The sequence below is a fragment of the Lygodium microphyllum genome, chromosome 23, assembly GCF_053477565.2.
Source record: "Lygodium microphyllum isolate KBCC chromosome 23, Lygodium_microphyllum_v1.1.10, whole genome shotgun sequence".
NCBI classification, from domain to species: domain Eukaryota; kingdom Viridiplantae; phylum Streptophyta; class Polypodiopsida; order Schizaeales; family Lygodiaceae; genus Lygodium; species Lygodium microphyllum.
In genome coordinates, this window is record NC_141157.1 from 12468674 (window position 1) to 12481513 (window position 12840).

Consider the following 12840-nt stretch of genomic DNA (forward strand, 5'->3'; position numbering starts at 1 on the left):
AAAAAAGACTTACCTCCACCCGTCCCTAAAGGAAAGGGCAAAGCCATGCTCCACTCAACCTCGCCTACCCTCTTGCCCACTACCCCAACCATCATAGCAATGCCATGCACCTTAGCCATAGTGGATGCCAACAACCTCATGGCATGGGTGCAGTTCTAGTCAATAAGGCACATACCCTAATGCCCACCTCTAGTGCAAGAACCCCAATTACAAGAGTGAAAAGATCAACTGCTACAGACGTTGAATCTCAACAGGGATCCAAGTGACCAAAGGTAGATACTATCACCATGGAGCCGTAGGCAGTAGACCAAGATGAGCATGTCAGGGAGCTCTATGCTCAGTTGGAAAGGGCAAAAGAGGAGAAGCGAGTGGCAGTGGTGACGCTGGAAACAGAAAGGGAAATGACAAATGCCTCCCAGCTAGAAAAGAACCGCCAAGTAGCCTTGCAACACAAAGAAATACATGTGCTGAAAGCAGAGCTAAGGGCCAAGGAAGATGACAAAGAATAATGGTGAAAAAGACTGGAGGAAGAGAACTAGGAGTTGGTCGCAATGCAGAGGGAATACAAGCTATTGGTTCTACAACAAGTGGAGCTCAAAGCACAGGTGAGAAAACTTCAAGAGGGCATGAAAGAGCTCATCACGTGATAAGCAGAGAGAGCACAAGAGCAGGAATAATGGAAAAAAGAGAGAGAAGAAGTAGAACATGGAACACAATGACAAAGGGAAGAGCGAGCAACATTAGAGGAGAAGATTGGGTGCCTAGCAAAAGAAAAAGAGAACCTTGTACAAAAATGGGAAAGGCAGGAGCCGGTGATAGTGGCACTGTCACAAAGGCAAAGTGAGTGCTTGGAAGAAATGAAAAAGACGGCAATGGAATGGGAAGCCAAGAGCGAGAAGCAAGTGAAGGATCTAGCGAGCCACTTGGCCCTTGTAGAGGGAGTCCAAGGCAGGGTAGGTGCCGCTCAAGCTAGCCTCCAAACCCAACATCATGCCTTCCTAAGCATAATCTTAGATGTCATACTAAGGAGGAGGAGGCTGTTGATGTGCTTAAAAGGAAATTAGAAATAGCCCAAAATGCGATAAAAAAAGGGCTGTGCTTGTAGGTCCAAGATGCAAGCCTCAATCCGATCAGTCAAGATCAACAAGAGAAATGGTTAGGAGTAGGCTTGACACTAGAGGAGATTGATGCCCTGGAAATTCAAGAATGAAAACCCTAGGAGGTAGAGGTAGGGTCAAGCCATAAAGGAAAGCAACAAGATGAGGAGTGGATCCCACTACCCCCCTCACCACAACCAGAGCCCCCTCAAGAACAAGATGCCACAACGGAAAGGAAGGTAGAAGCAAAAAAGAAGAGGGCCAAAATGTTAGATCAAGCACGAAAAAGAGCTCAAGCACAATCACTTGCAGTTCCATAGCCACCCATCCCACTAGAAAGGGATTGCTTACCCATGAATTGGAATATAGAGATGTCGATGTGGGAGTAGTGGGAAAATCATCGACAACCCTTCGACTTCACCTTTCGATATCCAATAGTTTTGAGTAAAGTGCTATCCCCACCGAAGAGTAACGGAGGTAATCACCATGGGAAAAAGGCTTGGTGAAAGATGGCTCATTGAAAGGGAGAAAAATCCAATAGCTTGGGGAACAGAGTCCCTAGATTACTGGGAAAACAAGGTTGAAGAGGTACCCCACATAGTGAAGGGCTACGAATCCCAACCTAAGTGGAGGAGAAGAGTATGGAATGGCAACATGGACGTGTGGATGTCATTTTGTGGCTCCCTACCCTTCAAACGAAATGACCCGACCTATCTACCATATCCTCGAAGGGTGGGAGTAGATTTTGACCCTGACATCCATGGCCAATATGAATTCTCAAGGATCTACAATGTCAATGTCACAAAACCAGGGGAGGCACTCGCCCTCTCAGAACAAGATCTATGGGATTCCATGGCCCATTTCCTAATGGAATTCTCCTCTTGCCTAGACCCCACCTTTGTAACAACATGTAACTATGTTAGATTACTTAGGACTCTCCTCAAGTGACCCCCTCGCATCGGCAGAGTACCATCTTTTATCGCTTTGTTTTGACATTAATGCGGGAATAGATGGGTGTGCCGTGACTCGGCTAATGCTCCGCACTGTACATGAACGACATACAATTTACCAAATGTAGCCATCCATTCTTGTCCACCACACCTCTCCATGCTAGAATAGGCCAAAAAGGGTATATGCTAAGTAGGCACTTCCTTAACAAATCATTAAAGCCCCCAACTTCCCCATCCCATGCCCACGAACCCAAAAAATGAATCTGTCATCTTGTACTACTCCAAATTCAAGAAACTATTTATTCCACTAAAAAAAATGCAAGCTGCACATCGATCACCATCAGTGCACCTAGGGGTTCTCAAGTTGGGTGCACCCAGTGGCCGTGGTTGACCAGCTCCGTCCCTAACCCCCTAGCCTCATTTTGATCCCCCACTTCATGCTCAGGGCACATCAAGGATATGACACACCTAGGGATGCAACACTCATCTATGGTTAGACCTGTCATCCTAAGCTACACGCACCACACCTCCCATATGCACGAACTGGGTCCTCAAGTGTGGGACACAACGAGGGCTTGCCCAAGGTTGGTGCGCAAGGTTAGACCCATCTCCTAGTCCCACAAGCATAAGCACCATGCATGTCATGGTAAGGCAGACACACCCCCAGGTAGTGCACCTTCTTTTCTTTCTAGGTACAAGCGAAGGCCCCACCACCAACTTCAGAGACCCCATCATCCATGCAATGTATTCCCCATATTATGTGGCCTGTCACCATGCAGGCACAATAAAGCAAGGTGCAAATGCAACAAGACAGTCAAAAAGTGAATGAAGAAGCTCATTTCGAACAATAATGGAAAATACATTCCACGGAGGGGCAACCAATGGATCCATCCAACTTTATCTTCAATTTCAAAGGCATAAATCCCTCCAACACACCTCCCACCATGGCTAGTACAAGGGCCTTTCAACTTTCATAAATCTCTCCAACACCAGGGCTCATTCGCAACTTAAGGGCCTTCCAGTTCCATAAATCCCTCAAACACACCCTCCAACACGGCTTGCATACAAACTCAAAAAGCCACATGGCCTCCCTAGCAGCACTGTCCAACTCAACAAGTGCCATGGGACTGGCACTTAGCTAGGAGGGGGTAATGTTAACCCTTAGAAAAACAAGGTGGAAAATCCAAAAAATCTAAAGAAAAATACAAGGCCAAGGAAAAATTGGAATGGAAGATGAAGGCGCACCAATAAAAATATGGAAACACAAGAAGTATGGAAAAATCCTAAATCAAGGAGAAAGGCACACAAGAAAATGCACAAGTCAGTATTTTTGTAGAAGAGCACAAGGCACACAATGATTTATTTTAAGAGCGTTGGGCTCTCACCTGTGCAAATTGTAAAGGAAGATGGGCAATAGGAAGGAAGTTAAGAAGATAGGAGGACAATGGGAAAAAGGGCCTAGCGGCCGGCCATGTAAAAAAGGGGATAAGAGGATGACCACCCAAAAGGGATTTAGGGCTTTGTATATAAAGTTCAAAAAGTGAATGTGAGCTCATTCTTTGGTGTGTGGAAAAGTGGACTCTTCTTCTCTTCTCTTCTCTTAGGTTGGCACTTGATGGGCTATCAAAATCCTACCATCAAGGGAGTGTTAAATAGGCATGTTATACTTGGTATCAAAGCGAAACAATATGAGAAAGTTAGCAAAAATCTATGTATGTGTTTCTTTGATGTTTTGAGTACTAAGCTCAAAAGTTGAAGATATCCTAAAAGAAACAACCTAAATGTTATAATCTTGGATTGCCATGCACCTTCTATAACCATGAATGATGTTGAGTTCCAAGAAAAGAAATTTGGCTTGAAGAAAATCAAGCTGCTTGAATTCATAGGAAACGAACATGATGTTGAGACTAATACTGAACTCTTGATCAAGCCTTGAAGAGGATTTTACTATGGTAGGAGCAAGTGCACCTAATAAGGCCATGATTGCAAAGCTACAACTGGTAGGTGATGCACGCTTGTAGTGGAAGTATGAAGCCCTTGTGATCTAAAAATAAATAAAATGGGTAGTAAGATAGAGATACTTGCCACCTTCCTATCATTCTATCAAGATGAAAAATATATTTACCTTGTGCCAATTGAGCTTAAGCTTAAAGGCCGATTACTCTAGTTCATAACACTTTAAAAATACACCCCCCTATGGACACTATGCAAACACGTGGAAATTTTTTTCCATGGATTAAATAGACCCTAAAGTATTCATCTAGAGCCACTCTAAGGTTAACTCACTTGCAATACACTCTCATACAAGCCAAAAGGGGTCTATCTCAACATTTGGTCTATCTCAAGCATCAAATAGTAAGGAAGGCCTAGAGCCCACTATAACCTACAAAGATGATTAGAAACCCTAGAAAGGTCATTATGAGATTTAATAAAGATTTACCCTTATGATAATCTTACCCTTTTGTAACGTGTCCACCTGTTCACTTGTAGGACATGTCTTAGCAGCCCATTGGGACGAGAGTCCAGAAAGTGCCACCCGGCACTCCCTGTCAAGATTGTGGGAGAGAAGGAAGGAGTCTCACTTGTAGCTTTCTTGCTTGCACAATGGGGGAAGACACACAAGGGTGGAGGCTGAAAACAGTTTTCCTCTTCTTAGTTGTGTAAGCCAAAAGAACTCTCATACAAAGAAATAGAAGAACCCTATATATGGGTCTCAAACCAAACTCAACTAACTAAGGTGGCATACTAACTGAGCCACAAACTAGAGTAGATAAGGATAGCTATCATGTAGCTATTATTCATGGGCGGTGTACCAATCGCGTCTGCAACTGACAAGTCGGTGACATAAATACACAACGGTCACCCTGGCATATCACGAGTGGAGCTCGATATCTCAACACTCCCCCTCAAGCTCAATCCCAAATCCTGCACACCAAGCAGGTCTTTGAACTTGCGCAGCTTCTCTGCGCCCAATGCCTTCGTAAATATGTCAGCTACCTGATCCTCTGTGCTGACATAAACTAGATCAATAAGACCTAGTAAAACCCTCTCTCGCACGTAGTGATAATGCACCTCAATGTGCTTTGTTCTAGCATGATAGACTGGGTTATTTGCCAAGTGTATACTACTCATGTTGTCACAATAAATGACAACTGGCCCATCTGTAGACTGATGCATATCATAAAGTAGCTTATGCAACCAAGCTACCTCACATGCAGCCATTGCTGCACCCCTGTACTCAGCCTCTGTGCTCGACAAGGCAACTGTAGGCTATTTCTTGCTACTCCAAGTGACTGCAGCACTCCCAAAAGAGAACACATATCCACTGGTAGATCGTCTATCAGAAATACTATCAGCCCAATCAGCATCAGTGTATCCATGCAGCTGTATCTGAACCCCAGTCTCATAAAATAGTCCATACTGCAATGTGGACTTCACATACCTGAGTATGCGATTTCCTTGGAGCCTGCATAAACTGACTTACCAATCCAACAGCATAGCTTAAATCTGGCCTGGTAATAGTCATATAAATCAAGCTTCCTACTATGCATCTGTACATAGTAGGGTCTTCCAGAAGCTCACCTGCATCTGCGCTCAGCTTCACATTCTGCTCCAAAGGAACTGAAATAGGCTTACAGCCTGTCATCCCATATTTGGACAGCATGTCCAATCCATACTGTCTCTGCAAGAGCTGTATCCCACTTGGTGATCTAATCACCTCAATGCCCAAGAAATAACGCAGCTCTCCCAAATCCTTCATCTCAAACTTCTGCTTCAATAGCATTTTCACATGAAGGATATCTTCATCACTGTCACCTGTCATAATCAAATCATCAACATAAATGACAAGTAGCATAATACCTTTCTCTGTTTTTCTCACATAAAGTGAGAAATCTGCCTTGGAAATCTGAAAGCCAATAGTGACAAGATACTGTCCTATCTTGTCAGACCATGCTCTAGGTGCTTGCTTCAAGCCATACAAGGCTTTCTTCAACCTGCAAACAAACTCAGGATGAACATCATGCACATAACCTGGTGGCTGCTCCATATAGACCTCTTCTTGCAAATCACCATGCAAGAAGGCATTCTTTACATCCATCTGATGTAAAGACCATCCCTTTGACGCAACCATAGCAATGACTGCTCTTACGGTTGCCATCCTTGCAACCGGACTGAATGTTTCTTCATAGTCAATGCCATATGTTTGTGCATACCCCTTGACTACTAATCTTGCCTTGTATCTGTTCACAGAACCATCAGCATTGTGCTTCACCTTATAAGCCCACTTACAGCCAATTGCATTCTTACCTTTAGGCAAAGGTACCAATTCCCATGTAGCATTTGCTTCCAAGGCATCCATTTCTTCATCCATTGCTTTCTCCCATTTTTCTTTTCCCATGGCTTGCTCAAAAGAAGTGGGTTCTGGTTCCTGTATCACTTTGACCATATATGCATAGTGAATGGCTGTAAATCCATCATATTTCAGCCTATCCACAGGATACCTAACTCTGGTAGACCTGCGCAAAGTGGGTTCACTCCCAGGTGCTCTCAAAACATCCCTGGTCTTCCTTACTCCAGGTGTAACAATAGAAGGAATACCCAACTCATCATCAATGCTCTGTTCTGAGCCACTGGATTCACCATCCACATAAGAGTGACCTGCATTCACATCAAACATGGGCTGATCAACCTTCTCTTTTCCTTTTCGTGATACCTGCATACCACTATCTACATTACTTTGAGAAGATTCTCCTGATCTCAATCTGCCTGTCCATGGCGAAGAATGTGAACCACTGCTAGAGGACGCTCCAGGTCCACTAATATTTTGTGACTGCTGCTGTGAATTTTGTGCAGCATTACCATTTTGTGCATCTACATCATCAATCACATTTACTGGTTTATACCAGCTACTCATCTCATCAAAAACAACATCTCTGCTCACTGTAAACTTACGAGTAGAAGGGTTATAGCATCTATACCCTTTTTGCTGCAGAGAGTAACCAATAAAGATGCACTTCTCAGCTTTTGGATCCAACTTGGATCTCAACTCATCCGGCACATGTACATAGGCAATGCAACCAAAAAATTTCAAAGGAGAAATATCTGGTTTCCTACCAGTATACCTCTCCTCTGGAGTCATTCCATGTATTGCTGCAGTGGGAGTCCTGTTCATTATGTAGACTGCTGTAGCAACTGCTTCAGGCCAATAAAAATCTGGCAGGTCTTTTTCATTGAGTATGGCACGAGACACCTCTCCAATATGTCTATTTTTTCTTTCTGCAATTCCATTTTGCTGTGGGGTATGACTGCATGAATATTGCTGCTTTATGCCATGCTCTTGCAGGAACCTTGCAAACTCATTTGAGAGGTACTCTCCCCCTCCATCTGACCTTAGGCATTTTATTTGCAGACCTGTTTCTTTTTCAACCATAGCTTTAAGAGTTTTGAAATGCCCAAACACTTCACTTTTCTTCTTCATAAAATACACCCAAACTTTTCTGCTATAGTCATCAATAAAAGTGACAAAATAATGACAGCCTCCAAGAGATGCAGCTTTAGTAGTCCACACATCAGAGTGGATTAATTCCAATGGCTTCTTACTCTCTTGAACATGTCTAGGAAATGGTTTCCTTGCCTGTTTTCCAAACTGACAGGCTTCACATACCTTATGCATTTCTGCAACCTTGAATCTAGGCAATCCTGCAACAATATTTTGGGCTTGCATTGATTTAAGTCGCTGTACATTAACATGACCAATGCGTTTATGCCAGATATCAATATCTGCAACTACACTGGTCCCATGTGCAAACATTGCTGCACTCAATTCAGACATGTCTGCATCCAACGTAAACATTCTGCCCTTCTTCTTTCCTTTTGCTATCAAGCGACCTTTATTTTTCATATCCTCAACAAAGCATCCATGAGGATTAAATCTGACCTGCAAGCCCTATTCAACCATTTGACCAACAGAAACCAGATTCTTGGTGATATTCAGGACATGAAATACATCGGACATGTATTTCTTTTTCCCATCCTGCATAGACAAAGTAAAATTTCCAATCTGCACAATCGGATGTGCAGTATCATCACCAGTCTCCACAAATCCTGGTTTTTCCATTTTCCTTGCATTTTGACCTCTTTGCCATCCACCACGACCTCTTTGGCTCTCCCTGTCTCTAGAGCTACCACGTCCTCCTCCATAGGACTGGTTTTCTTGAGTTTGCTACATATTCTGATTTCTGCCACGGCCTCCAAATCGGCCTCCTCTACCTCTGCCTCTACCTCTTCCAGCATTTGAGTAGAAGACAGCTTCTTTTGAAGTTCCTCCTGAAGAGGATGCACCACCATTTCTCTGCTCCTCAGAAATTAGAAGAGCAATCAACTCCTCAAAATCAGGAAATCTTTCACGGACGGAAATGGATGTTCGGAATTGTGCATAATCCTTTCCTAGACCATTCAAGGTCACTGAGACTAAATCATCATCTTCCACTGGCGACCCAATGGAAGCAAGTGCATCTGCAATCTTCTTCACCTTCATGTGGTAGTCATTGATGCTCATACTTTCTCTTTGCACATTGTGCAACTCTTGCTTGAGCTGCATTTTCCTGGCTTGCGTATTTGTGCTATACATCTTTGACAGAGTATCCCATGCCTCCTTTGGCGTACTTGCATCCTGAATATGCACAATCATAGAGTCTGAAATGCTGATAGACAGCCAGTACATAACTTTCCTGGCTCTCTCATGCCATGCTTTAAATGCCTGCATTTGCTGTTGATTGGGAACATTAGGAAGAACTGGTTCTTCTTCATTTCCTGCAACAAATTCCCATTATCCTTTTCCCATAAGGAAATTCGTCATTCTAAACTTCCATGCTTGGAAGTTGTTCTTGTCAAGCTTTTCAGTGACAATCTGTGAGAGAGAATCAGATGCCATTACAGAATACTGCAAAAAATTCTGTCACTGCAAAAAACACAGCTTCACCCTCACAAGGATAAATCTGCAAAACTGGCGAAAGTGGTATTTGACCACACAGTCACTTCCTAGTGACGATTTTGCATCAACAGGCAACAAGGATGAATCTGTAACTCCCAATGTCTCTGCACACAAGCATACGATGCAATTTCTACAGTAACTTTTCACCAACCTGTAGAACAGTGGTCGCACAGCATAAAACAGGGTCTTTTCCTAAGTGCGTGCAAAAAACTTCCGCCTCCAAAAAAGGCCCCGAAATGGCCTCAAATAAAAAAAACAGGGTCGCTAAGGGCTAAAGCCCTATCCCCAGTATATAGTGCCCTCTTGCTTCACCACGAAGGGCATCTCAACCTGAAACAATGCACTCCTACAATTTTCGGCTGTGCTACCTGCAAAGATCTGCTCCCAAAATAGAAAATGAAAGCAACACTGCTCCTCTTACCAGACCACCGCGAGCTTGGCTTGCTTTCTTGAGCTCCTTACCACGAACAAGGCTCTGATACCATGTCAAGATTGTGGGAGAGAAGGAAGGAGTCTCACTTGTAGCTTTCTTGCTTGCACAATGGGGGAAGACACACAAGGGTGGAGGCTGAAAATAGTTTTCCTCTTCTTAGTTGTGTAAGCCAAAAGAACTCTCATACAAAGAAATAGAAGAACCCTATATATGGGTCTCAAACCAAACTCAACTAACTAAGGTGGCATACTAACTGAGCCACGAACTAGAGTAGATAAGGATAGCTATCATGTAGCTATTATTCATGGGCGGTGTACCAACCGCGTCTGCAACTGACAAGTCGGTGACATAAATACACAACGGTCACCCTGGCATATCACGAGTGGAGCTCGATATCTCAACACTCCCACGGAATATCATGGCTAGGTCTTTCCGAGTCTGCCATGAAGCGGAAGCATTCTGGCCATTCCCACTTAGAACTGACCTGAATCAGGGTTTTCCTAGTGGTCAAATTCATAGAACGACAGCTAGCGTCGAAACCCAGGCAAACTACTTTACGCAGAAATGTCAGGGTCGAAGCGGATTCATGCTTCACTTGGTTCAAGGAGAATGGGAAACGAGAGGGATGCAAAGCTCGATCTCTTTGCCCATAAGGCATAGTCCCATTCTGTTTCCCTAAAATAACACAAATCGGGACTCTAGCTTCCTAGATTCTAAGTCATCGTTACCTTGCTGTTAATTTCTTTGAGAAAAGTTCTTGGCCAACCGGGACCACCCTTCCGTAGGACGGACCCATGGCCACATCCACCGCACTTTCCTCAGGGTTGCTTTAGTTGTCTAATTACCTACCACATTTAGTTTGACACGTAAAAACAACTTCCTTAATTAGCCTTTTAGTCACTGGTTCCTTTACGTAATCTTAGAACTGACATAGAAAAACAATGTCAAACAAGTTCCTTTTCAACAATTGATCTTATTTATCAGTCTTTGGAATACATCATAATAATCCAGCCCAAAGGCTAATCCATAATCTACCTGAAGGCAATTCGTAATCCGCCCGAAGGCAATCCAACAATCCTCAGGGATTACTAATCCAAGTTTCCGCCCATAGACTAGTATGCGAGCCTCAAGATCCAATCCCGAGTCACGTCGCCTCTTGTGCAGGGCCTGGAGGCGAGGGATTTATGGCAAGAGCCCCCCCTGGCACCCAAGCGTCCTCCTGCTCCAAGTAGCACCCACGGAGAGACCTCTCATGGCGGGTTCGGTCCATGTACCTGGCGTGGCTAACAACCCCCTTGGATAGGGTCAGGCAGATAGTCGGGGGTAACTGATGATGCCTCTCCCTCCAGGTCTTCAACCTGAAGCATTAATTATTTTTCCATCTTTAGTTCCTTGAGCAAAGCAATACAAATAGTGCTCCTAACTATACAAACACAATCAATCCAATGGTCGTTTGTTTGGCCAACTGCTAAGGTGTGAATCCTTCTCTCTGAATGCATCCAACATTCGATCCGAAATCAATTGCGACTTGGCAAGATCCCAAGGGTCTCATTGTTTATGTACCCTTTTATCCTTGGGTTAGGGTTTATACCCTATTAACCCAAATTAACTAACACCTTAGGTTCCTTAAATTAAGATAGTAAATCCTGGGCAACCTCGTCGCCTTAACTTGATTGGTCAATTTCTTACTAGGCAATACATAACTTCCCTTAACTTGGAAAATCGGCCCAAGGAAAGGTGATGTAGCAGGACGTCTACTCATCCTCTTGCAAATTAGATTTGCACTAGAACTTGTCAACCTTGTTCCAAGGAGTGGCAAATCTATCTTGTGATTTAAACACAAAGCCATGCAAAGTTGCAACTTGTTGCATGAACAAGTGTCGCACCTAACTTGGGGGATCATTTCTCCCATCGAACGACGTTCCTTGGTCAAGAAATATGTTTGGTCAAGATGTAGAGTTTGGGATGTCTTTTGACCCAACCCAACCCTAACCATACTAGGCCGACAATGTTTGGCCCTAGGGTTTCTAAACTCAATCGAAAGTCTAGTATTAGGCCAATTTACCCTAGGGTAAAAAACCTAGATCATTATTGTATGGGCGTCCAATTAACCCTAACATTCCGTGAATGTGGTAGGATCTTGGGATCGAAAGTCTTGGCTTGGCATCCCAAGTGCGATACTAGGCAGAATTTTTAATGCAGCTATACCCTACCTAGCACTTGAGGTGTTCGTCGTACCAACTAGTTATGCTTTTACAATCCCTAGAGGGTTATGCCATTACAAGTGATCTACCTAAAACGATCTAATTGTCTTGCGACAAGAGTGATCTTTGCTTAGAAGAGATGCAAATACTTTTCCTAAGAGATGTAAATAAATAAATTCAAAATACAACATACCATGCAAGTATGCGAATCATAGACTTTTACTTCTATGCAACTATAAGGTTTGCAATGACCATTTCCTTTCCTTGCTAAAATCATGATGATTGACGATTTGGGAGATAACTTGCATAAAACCTACATAGATTTACATCAAGAGCTATGCCTACAAACCTTTCGTTTAATGCAATTGAATTTCAGGCTTTAAGATGACATTCGACCTTTTCTAGATACAATTTCAATAAATGAAGTCCATGCATGAGTGAATGTCATGAGACTACTGATGACTTAATCTGTTCTACAGCACTTAACCCGACTTAAAATACAAGCATCCTTGCATGTAACAGGCAATTTCATGGTTTCCTTTCCATGCATTGCAAATCTTTGGACAACATTCACTAGCGTCTGAGTTTAACCTTTATACGAATTACGTCCATGAATTTAAATCATAAGTGCAACATGCGACAAGCTCTATCCTTCTTAGCACGATCCCTCTTCTAATCTATGCATTATACAATCAGGGAGATTGCAACTTGGAAGTGCAAGCAGCTTTCAAAGGCATGACATGCACTAACTTCGTAAACGAATGGATAATTGCGTTTAAAATTTCCAAATGTATTTAACTCGACTACGGATATTATAGACATGCTTAAATGCATTCTTCCCATGAAAATTAAACGTGCCTAATGCATTCCTTTTATGCGGAATTAATCTTCTAAGAACTTGGGTATTGGGGTTCGAGGTATTATCCACATGAGTGCTTGGGGTAGAAACTCCCGCATAAGCGCCTCTCGCCACTTTCTTGGGAGCCATCGGCGAGTCAAATTCCCGTTCAACAACTCCCCTCGAGTTCTTTATGCGTTGCAAATCCCTTTCAGCTCGATATCTTCACCTTCGCGCAGGACACGGCCTTACAGTTGCGGGTTTTAAAGATACCCGAGATGGGGTGGATGAACACGACTTATGGAAGCCTTGTGTAAGAAGCTT